This window comes from Vespa velutina, chromosome 6, assembly GCF_912470025.1.
Source record: "Vespa velutina chromosome 6, iVesVel2.1, whole genome shotgun sequence".
NCBI lineage: Eukaryota > Metazoa > Arthropoda > Insecta > Hymenoptera > Vespidae > Vespa > Vespa velutina.
Genome location: NC_062193.1, coordinates 2,989,799 through 2,999,798, shown reverse-complemented (window position 1 = coordinate 2,999,798; position 10,000 = coordinate 2,989,799).

Sequence of the window (10,000 nt, the reverse complement as noted above, 5' to 3'; positions counted from 1 at the left end):
TATATACAATATACATACATATATATATAAAATAAAAATTTATATGTATACATATATATATATATATATATATATATATATTTTATAATATATACATATATATTAATAGACATATGAATCTATTTGTTTATTAATTTTATATATATAAATATAAGTTTACTATTATTATTATTTTTCTTCTTAAAATACATATATTTAAAATATATAATTTTTCTTGTTATTATATTACAATTTTTTTTCTTTATTCCTTTATTATTATAGTTTTGTTCCACAGGAAATATATCTATTTTATTTCAATTATTTCCTCCCTCTCCCGCCCCCATACTTCACCCTTTTATGATCGTTATTTCACATATAGGTCACGATTGACTTTTCAATCGATTTAAACGCTTCGTTTCGTGATAAAATTTATGCGACGTGTTTCGCAAAGAAGAGTAAGTAAAGTATCTACGTCGACGACACGATGACGACGATGACAATACACTTCGTAAAGATGGCCGGGGCGTGTACTACGTTGGCGACGAATTCCTTTGGTGCATTCTTCTCCGATGGGTAGTATGCAAAGAATATGCACGGGTGCATATGCACCAGGTGTTCCTTCGTGCGAGAAGTCACACAAGCGGTATCCCTTACCATGCAAATCGAGTGGTAATAATTTATTCAGATTTAAGACACAAGATTTAAGTACCGATCGAGGTAGAACCTCGCTCTTAGTAATTGTTTTATTATACCTTGGGTTTGTCTGTTCGTCTTCCGACGAAGAAGAAACCGGAAGATAAGCAGAACACCATGGAATTTATTCGACTTGTATTATGTATACCGTTCACGCGCGCGCAGTGCGTGTGTTCATGGTATCATCCATCGTTTTGCATTGATCATCAACGAAAAGGTGCATATATATGTACGTTTGTCGAATTGACAAATTCAGTTTTTTTTTTTCTTGACGTTGAACACGTTTTGAAAAACGATCTTAAGGTGTTCATATTTTCACGAATTCGTTCTTCATTTGACATTTCACTCGTCGATATGATATATATATATTTTTTTTTCTTTTTTATTGTTCCTAGTTTTTCTTTTTTTACCCTTTATCTGTACGTTTCATAGATATAATCATCCACTTGCTTGGGCGATTGTATACTACGTGAAAGAAGATCGGGGGAAAAAAGGTAGCAGCTCCTCTTCGTCTTTTATAGAAATGACATTTAATATTTCCATAAGGTTAATATATTTCGAGTCAGCGTTCGAGTTTCATCGAAAAAAATTTATTATTCGTTTTCTACGACTTTGTGATGTAACTTAGGAGCCGTCGAGTCTCCAACGGCGTCACAAAAGAGTCCAGTGGATTATTACCACATCGGAAGGAGGAAGGCCGAAGGAATATATCCCCGTCGAAAATTGAATCCCGTAGGAGCTGCGAGGCCGCGTCTTTAAAAACACATAAATTAGAGGCAAACGGCCATGTGTGTTTGTGTGTGTGTGTGTATGCGAGATAGATAGAGAGAGAGAGAGAGAGAGAGAGAGAGAGAGAGAGAGAGAGCATATCACGAGTGGTAAATTATGGATCGCTGACGCTGCTGTGCGCTCTTATAATGTCCTCGTATCTCAGACCAGTCCCGTCATTCTTCGCTCCGAAACTCCGAAACGAAGAGGATGCCTTCTTAGCGGGAGAACTTTTTAATGACGCGACAATGCGAGCATCGTCCGCACTTTCGCTGAAATCACCAAACTGTCTTGAAATTTGTGAAGACAACCGACATTGGATATCACAAGGAGTCTTTTCAAGGTTGCACGGAAAGAGAGAGATAGATAGATAGAGAGAGAGAGAGAGAGAGAGAGAGAGAGAGAAAAGGAGAAGCAGCAAGGCCCTCCTGCCGGTGAGAGAAGGTAGAAACCAAAAGAGGGGCCTGATTTATTCGAAATTACGTTACCCGAACGGCCATCCGTTCGGTCGTGCCGCGCGTTACCTAATTGAGAAACGCGACGGTCCTCTGAGTTATCGCAGTTGCTGGGAGTCTGTCGCCGAACATGATCGCGAGTAGTTTTATGGGACATCAACGAAACACGATCTAAGAATTGGAGAGGAGTACGATAAGAAAAAAAGAAAACTAACGAAAAGTTAGAACGAATTACTGATAGGGTAAAGTGGGAAAGTTGGAGAATAAAAGTGAAGAAAAGGATGTAACGAAAGAGAGAGAGAGAGAGAGAGAGAGAGAGAGAGAGAAATTTGAGTAAAGAAATCTTTGAGTTCGTACATCGAACATCCTATATATTATACAAAGTTCAATCGTTTATTTATATCTTAAACACATCGTTTCTTCTCTGTCTATCAGTATAAAGGAGTACTTGGCAATAATAATAAAATGATATAAATTTATCACGGGTCTCTTTTACAGGAGTTAGCATCGTATATACCACTTTACTTACACTATTTGGCGAGAAACGATCGATGTTAAAGTACCTTTACTCCTTTAGTCAAGTTCGTCTACCGTCTATCGTCCAGCGGCTTTTAAAGGACAGAGTCCGCGATGTCGGCATGGCTCCAAGGCGACGATTTGTCCGAGAAATGGTAATCGGAATCCTGCTGGGCGCGGTAACGAGATTCGAGTCCTTCCTCCGCGACACCGTCCCTCCAGAGACTCTCTCTCTCTCTCTCTCTCTCTCTCTCTCTTCTCTCTTTCTCTCGTTCTTTCTTGCTTTCTTTCTTTCTTTCCTTCCTTCCTTCCAGTGAGTCTTTTTCCTCCCTCGCTCTCCCGGAGGTAAGATCGATTTAAACGTTCGTTGGAAGGTTGAAAGAAGAAACAGAGAGATTCCTTGAGCCAGCATCCTCCCTCCAAAACAAAAAGCAGTGTATGTTTCTCTCTTTTCCGAATCTGCTGAAAGATCGAGACAGCGACTTCTTCTTCTTCTTCTTCTTTTTTTTTTTATTATTTTTTTTTGCTTGTCTTTTCTTTTCTTTTTTCTTTTTCTTTTCCTTCTTCCTTCCCTTTTTTTTTAATTCTTTCTTTTTTTCTTTTTTTTTTTTCATATGTATACAATTTACAGACAGATAGACTGACGGACGTAGGACGCATTTTTAACGCGTGCTTCAACTCTTTCACCACCAAGTCTATCCTTTCCAAGTCCTCGATGACAGTGCTCGTTCACGAGTTTCCCACTTCCTCTCCAACCCCGTTTGCCCTTGTCAGCATTGAAAGCATTCATAGAAGATACGTACTATCTCAACGTCCTACTTTTAAATTCTTTTCAATTCAATCGAATCTCTTTTTCGTTTATTCCAACGTTTATTTCGTTTTTCCTTCTATCCTATTCCGATTCAATAACAAATTTCTATAACAAAATCAATTAATCATTTGGAAGATAAAAGTTTCTGATCGTTACTGACGATCATCGAGTTTCAATGAACATTAACAATTGGGATACGATATTTATAATGTAGAAATGTCGATTGTCAAGGTTAGCATCAACAGACGAATAGAACGTGGAATAATGATCGAGTAGATGTTGGTTTTATCGCAAACCATACGGGCACGCAGTTCCACTCGTTCGGCGAACGTGCGATTCGTGAAGCAAAAAAAAAAAAAAAAAGAAAAAAAACGAAAAAATGCGAAAAGAAAAAAATCGGGGTGCGTGTGGGGTGAGGTGGGTTGTGGTGGGGTGAGAGAAAGAACAGAACTTCTCTCATCCCGGATTCAAATGCACACCCTCGGCTCCCGGTGCCACATAAATTTGGTTCAAGTCGGTGTGAAGACAGCGATGCTCCGCATACCAAAGCGTTCTCCTTTCGTGTTCCTCATGGTTAACAAAGTGGGATATACCCTCCTCGAGAAAGCCGTCGTCCTCTTCTCGTCCTTCGTAATCTAGAAGCGTACATCAAGGATCCGCTCTTTTAGGAGTCTGTCCTCCTAACTTCTACTTAAATAAAGATTAAGATGTTTTCGCGCGATTAGCTCGGAATCTATTCTCTCATCCAGTTTCGAAGAAAATTCATTTGGTTGAATCTTCCTTCCTTCCTTCCTTCCTTCCTTTTCTTGTTTCCATGTATTGCGTATATATATATATATATATATATATATATATATACTCACACATAGAGAGAAATAAATAGAAAGAGAGAGAGAGAGAGAGAGAGAAAGAAGGAGAACAAATACTTACATATATGTAGAAATGCACATAACATTTTCATTAATCTCACCTTATCCGTCTTTTAGTTAAATTTCGCTAAGAATCATCTCGGTTTCTATAACCTTTCGCAAAGTTCCTCCTAAAACGACCGAATGACCGTAAGAAAGAGACAACCGACTGTGGGGATGCGAAAAGAGAGAAAGAGAAAGATATATATATATATATATATATATATATATATATATATGTATGTATGTATGTATGTATGTATGTATGTATGTATGTATGTATGTATATAGAGAGAGGGCAACGAGAATATAAGGCAGTTATTTACGAGACAGCGCCACGGCATATAACGAGCGTCCACGAGGCCAACGAACGACTAAGCGGCGCGACACCGATCTGTTCTGGGCACATCGTGAAATTTCGCGTAATACTATTGCGCTTGTACATTGTTATCTGTGTTACTTATCAAATTTATAATGGAAGAATATAATAAAAGATGATTAGAGATACCTTAAATTTCTAAATTGATTTTTTTAATACATAAAAGAAAAAATATATGACAGTTCAATAAAATCTTCGTGTTAAAAATTTTAACGAAACCTCCTATTCCCTCTCCCTCTCTTTCTCTTTCTCTCTCTCTCTCCCCCATGGAAATTCTTTAAGTCTTTAGTAATACCTAAATCGATCGAAACGAAATGTCCATCGGACATAATCGGAAACAAAAGGATGTAGCTGGTCACAGCGGGCGCGTGTATCCGAAGAACAGCGAGTTATTCGACGGCCATAGCATTCTTATTCAAGACTCGAATATACGTCTATTAATACGAAGAAGAGAAAGAGTAAGGTCCGGGTTCGGGTTCTTCTGGCTGGTGGGTTGGTTGGTTGGTTGGTTGGTTGGTTGGTTAGCTGGCTGGCACGAACCAAAACGTTACTACTCTCGCTCTCTCGGATATTTATTATCGGGCGTCGATCGCATGAATCGCCAATCGATATGCCATTCGTGCTGAAGTTGAGAAGGAGAAGAAGAAGAAGAAGTAGACGAAGAAGACGAAGAAGACGAAGAAGACGAAGAAGACGAAGATGAAGAAGAAGAAGAAGAAGGAGACGAAGAAACGAAGAGGACACCCCGCGGATGGTCTTGCGAGACGCGCTTGACGCGACCTAACAAATGGCTGTTTTACGTCGGGGAGAAAATGAAGCGAGCATGACGAGTTGATTTTCGGACGGTCGTCCGGGAGCGTGCGAGCGGGGGTGCTCGTGCTATGGAACAGAGAAGGGGAGGGGGAAGATGTCGAAGAAGAACGAAGCCCGAGGGACACGACACTCCTAGCTCTCTTTCTTTCTTTCTTTCTTTCTTTCTTTCTTTCTTTCTTTTTTTCTTTCTTTCATTCTTTCTTTCTTTCTTTCGTTCTTTCATTCTTCCTTTCATTCTTCCTTTCTTTCTTTCTTTCTTTCTTTCTTTCTTTCTTTCTTTCATCCTCTCTATCTTCTTTTCTCTTTCTTTCTTTCGAAAAGAACACGAGCCAAGAGGTGTTACTTGTCAGTCCTCGCCTCGAGGCAATGACAGCCTAGGCTTGGGAAATTAGCATGGGATAATGGGACTCAAGCGCGGGTCCTTACTGTTGTACCCCTGCGGGGGCCAATGAGCACCTACAAAACTTTGCTTGTGCTCTCGAGGGAGGAAAGAAAAAAAAGGGGAGCGTTCGACCTTCTCCTTTTTATTCGACCTTTTATTTCTTCTTCTTCTTCTTCTTCTTCTTTTTCCTTTTCTTCTCATAATCAGCACGTTTTTAAAACTCGTATATTTTCACTTTTTAATCCTCAATTAATCATTTCGTAGGGAACTTATCGAGTTTGTAATTTCATCGGGAAGAAAAAGAAAAAAAAACAAAAACAGAAAAAAATAACGAAAAGAAAAAGAAACTCTATAATATCTAAGAAAACATACATAACCAAGCATAGTGATGTTAAAAAGTCTCTTTTGAAAACTCTACAGGAGTTATACCGTGAACATTGGTGAATCCTTAAAGACTATGCGAACAAGGAGGGGCGGCAGAACGAACGGCGTAGCGACACCCAACGCGTGACAGGACTCCACGCCCCTTCGTGACACCTCCTGCGATCGGTTGTCACCGATCTTTCTTCTCCAGGCTCGGGACTTGGATGATCCTCCAGCGACACTCCCACATTCCCCGATGACTATGCTAGATCGCATCTCACGATAACGCATCGAGAACGTCGAAACGGCTCGTTGGATCCTCTTCGATGTACACTTTACTCGTCTTCTTTCAACCACCAAAGATCGAGATTTCAACAAAGAGGAATCGCTTACCAAGCAAGATCGGCCACGATGAAAACGAATAAATTTACCTTATACTTCTTATTCTATGTGTCCATAATAGGCAGTACACCTTGTAGCCAGATCGAATCGGGAATCACATGGAGAGAGAGAGAGAGAGAGAGAGAGATAGAACATATTTCCTTGGCGTAATTCGTGCGGCGCGGCGCCTACCCTGTCCATGCATGTGAATTGACCTTTAGCATCGCTGACACGAGCATCGTGTATTTCTAACTTCTCGATGGTTAGAAACCTATGTAACGCATTTCGCGCGTACATAGATAGTTACGTACATATAGATTCGCAAGAATATCGCCTTCAGGCCAAGTAGTCTTTAAACTAACGGTTTTCTCTCTCTCTCTCTCCCTCTCTCTTTAGAGCTCGAGATCGAATAATAATGCTATCGCTACTAACTTTGAAAATTCGAAAACCCCACGTAAGTACATAAATTTTTTTCGAATGGGATACTTGGAGAATAAAAAAGAAAAAGAAAGAAAGGAAAGAAAGTAAAAAAATAAATAAGAAAAAAAGAAGAAAGAAAGAAAGAAAACAAACGTAGAAAGAAAGAGAGAAAGAAAAGCACACACGCGCGAGCGCGCACAAAAAGAGGACATCAACAAAAAAAAAAGAGAAGAAATAGAAAAAATAAAAAAGAAAGAGGAAAGGATAAATTAGGAAAGAATGGTGGGACAAGAGAATGGTCGAATGCAAAGAAAACAGCCCTCCCACTTTTATACTTTAATGGTCTACATCAACGTCATATATGGACGGACTTACAACCGCATTAGATGCGATTCCTTTGCGACGATAAAATAGAAACGTAACAAGTTCGATCGGCCTTTGCGGAATTAATTTCAGCAAAGGCAGCAATAATTTCGTTGGTAGGTGTAGGTCGAACTCCTGGAGGAGACCGATCGAATCGTTCGGGCCTTCACGGTGGGAGAGGAACGTTAAACGTCAACGTCGATGCTTCGCCGGCGTAAATAATCGTTATTGTTGATGCTCGCAGCAGTGAACGAGTCCCTCTTTCTCTCTCTCTCTCTCCCTCTCTCTCTCTCTCTCTCTCTCTCTCTCTCTCTCTCTCTCTCTCTCATACACACACAAGCATACATATACACACACACAGAGATATATAAACGTATATCTATAGAACTCCGACGTCTCGGTAGAATCCTTTCCTGTTCCTCTTTCGTGGCAGCAGCGGTGACTGGTGAGTCACAACGAGACCTCACTCGCGTCGGCGGAGGCGGCTCTTGTCTCGTAATTTATAGATCGTGGCGAATCGCCGAAGGGGCACGACGACTACGACGACGACTACGACGACGACTACGACGACGACTACGACGACGACGACGACGACGACGAGGACGAGGACAACAAGGACGAAAGAAAACTCCTTCGAACGCCCTTTTTCATATTTCTTTTTCTTCTTCTTCTTCTTCTTCTTCTTCTTCTACCAAAACGTCGTTTTTATTTTGATCCGAATCCGTTTGAAGAAACGATCATGTTTACGTACAAAATGTTTCTTTCCTAAACGTTACTTAATAACGAAGGAAATAACTTCGTATACGATGCATATTTATGTTGTTGATTTCTCTCCCGGTAGCTAGGTCGATCCGCGGAGTAAGTCTAGGTCGTTGGAGGTGGTAGTAGGCGCCAAGTTGGAAAATCATCTCCAGAAGTCGATGGGAACCTCGGTGTCTCGGTCTTCACATATTGTGCCAACAATTAGGTGAAAGGCGCTCCCACAGATCCTATGGGGCCGCGACAAGAAGCGAGAGCGCGAGCGTGCGAAAGAGAGAAAGAGAGAAAGAGAGAGAGAGAGAGAGAGAGATAGAGAAAGAGAGAAAGAGAAACACAGATAGATAGATAGCGAGAAAGAGAGAGAGAGAGAGAGAGAGAGAGAGTCGGTCCAGAGGGGACTGGATCGTTTAATATACCTACCGAGCCGAGCGACCAACCGACCTACCTACCTACCAACCTACCGGCTGGCAAATGTAGTCGGTTACTACCTCGCGATATGCCTATGCCGATGCCTATGTCTACGGCGCGTACAAGAAGCATGGAACGAGTAAAAGAGAGAGAAAGAGAGAGAAAGAGAGAGAGAAACGAAGAGCGCAAAGCACACCTCGTGCTCGCCCAAGGGAGACTAATCTCGCTGGTAGTTTGACGTGCCGATGATGCGGTAGTAACCTTTACGTACTTTACCTTCTGGTACTACCACGATATTCGCACCCACACCCACCTTCTCTCTCTCTTTCTCTCTCTCTCTTTCCCTTTCTCTCACTCCCTCTCTCTTTCTCTCTCTCTCTCTCTCTCTCTCTCTCTCTCTCCCTCCATATCTCTTTCCCTCTCCTTCTATCTTTCTCTCCTTTTACAAATCGTTCTATTCGTTTCTCAAACATTCCGTCATATAATTCTATCGATTGATGAATTTGTATATCCTCTATCGACACACTTATCGATATATACGTATGTATATATCTAATCGTGAGAAAGAGAGAGAGAGAGAGAGAGAATATCATAAACGCTAACCATAAGAGATACGTCCCACGTTTATTTTCGAATCACACAGAAACGTTGTCGTTGATCTCACGAAGAAGAGGAAGAGTTTGAAAAGATCATCGATGTTCCGTTAAATGTTCCAACATATGCTGTTAACAACTACTACTAGATATCTATACTATTACTATTACTAATACTATTAGTAAGTACTACTACAACTGCTACGAGGCGTCTGAATTGCTCGAGAGATGAAAGCCTCTTAGATATTCGTTAGTCTCTAAACACGTTCTTTCCTTTACCTTTTAATTGCTTGACAAAAGCACATTTCCTTGTAACTTTTCTTCCTTCTTCAATTTGCCTTGACCCCACCTTACGCAAACGATCTCATCGGGACGCTTTCACTTCTTTTGTGAATCGTTTGCGCTCTGCCAGTTCGACTTCTCTTGCTTGTCGCGATATAATATTATAGTATGGTCATTGCCGCCTATAAATGGCACTTTGATTCTCTATGAAAACGATAATATTGCAATACGGAAACAACGATACGATATGTTGTAATCCAAAGAGAATTATTCTCATAGAGATAAAAGTCTCTTTGAATGATTTTTCGAATTCGTTCTTTTTTTTTTTTTCTTCACATCTATCCTTCGTTTTTACGTAACTTCCACTCTCGTGAATACGTTTGAATGTAATTATTAGAAAGCCAGACGCACACATTCTCATTCTCTTGGAATTTCAGATTTGAGGAAACGTATTTCTTTTTTTTTGAGTTCCCAGTGAAAGATATATATATATATATATATATATATATATATATATATATATATATAGAGAGAGAGAGAGAGAGAGAGAGAGAGAGAGAGAGAAAGAGAGACATTGGAAATCGGCTTAACGTCTTTCGTGCTTTTGGCCGTTATCATGTAACGGTGATCCAGCGGCAGTAACCTTTAAGACTCTCACCTTTTGGTACTATCTATCTCCAATAACATTCGCATCCACACCTAGCTAGCTCCTTTGCCGTTTCTATCT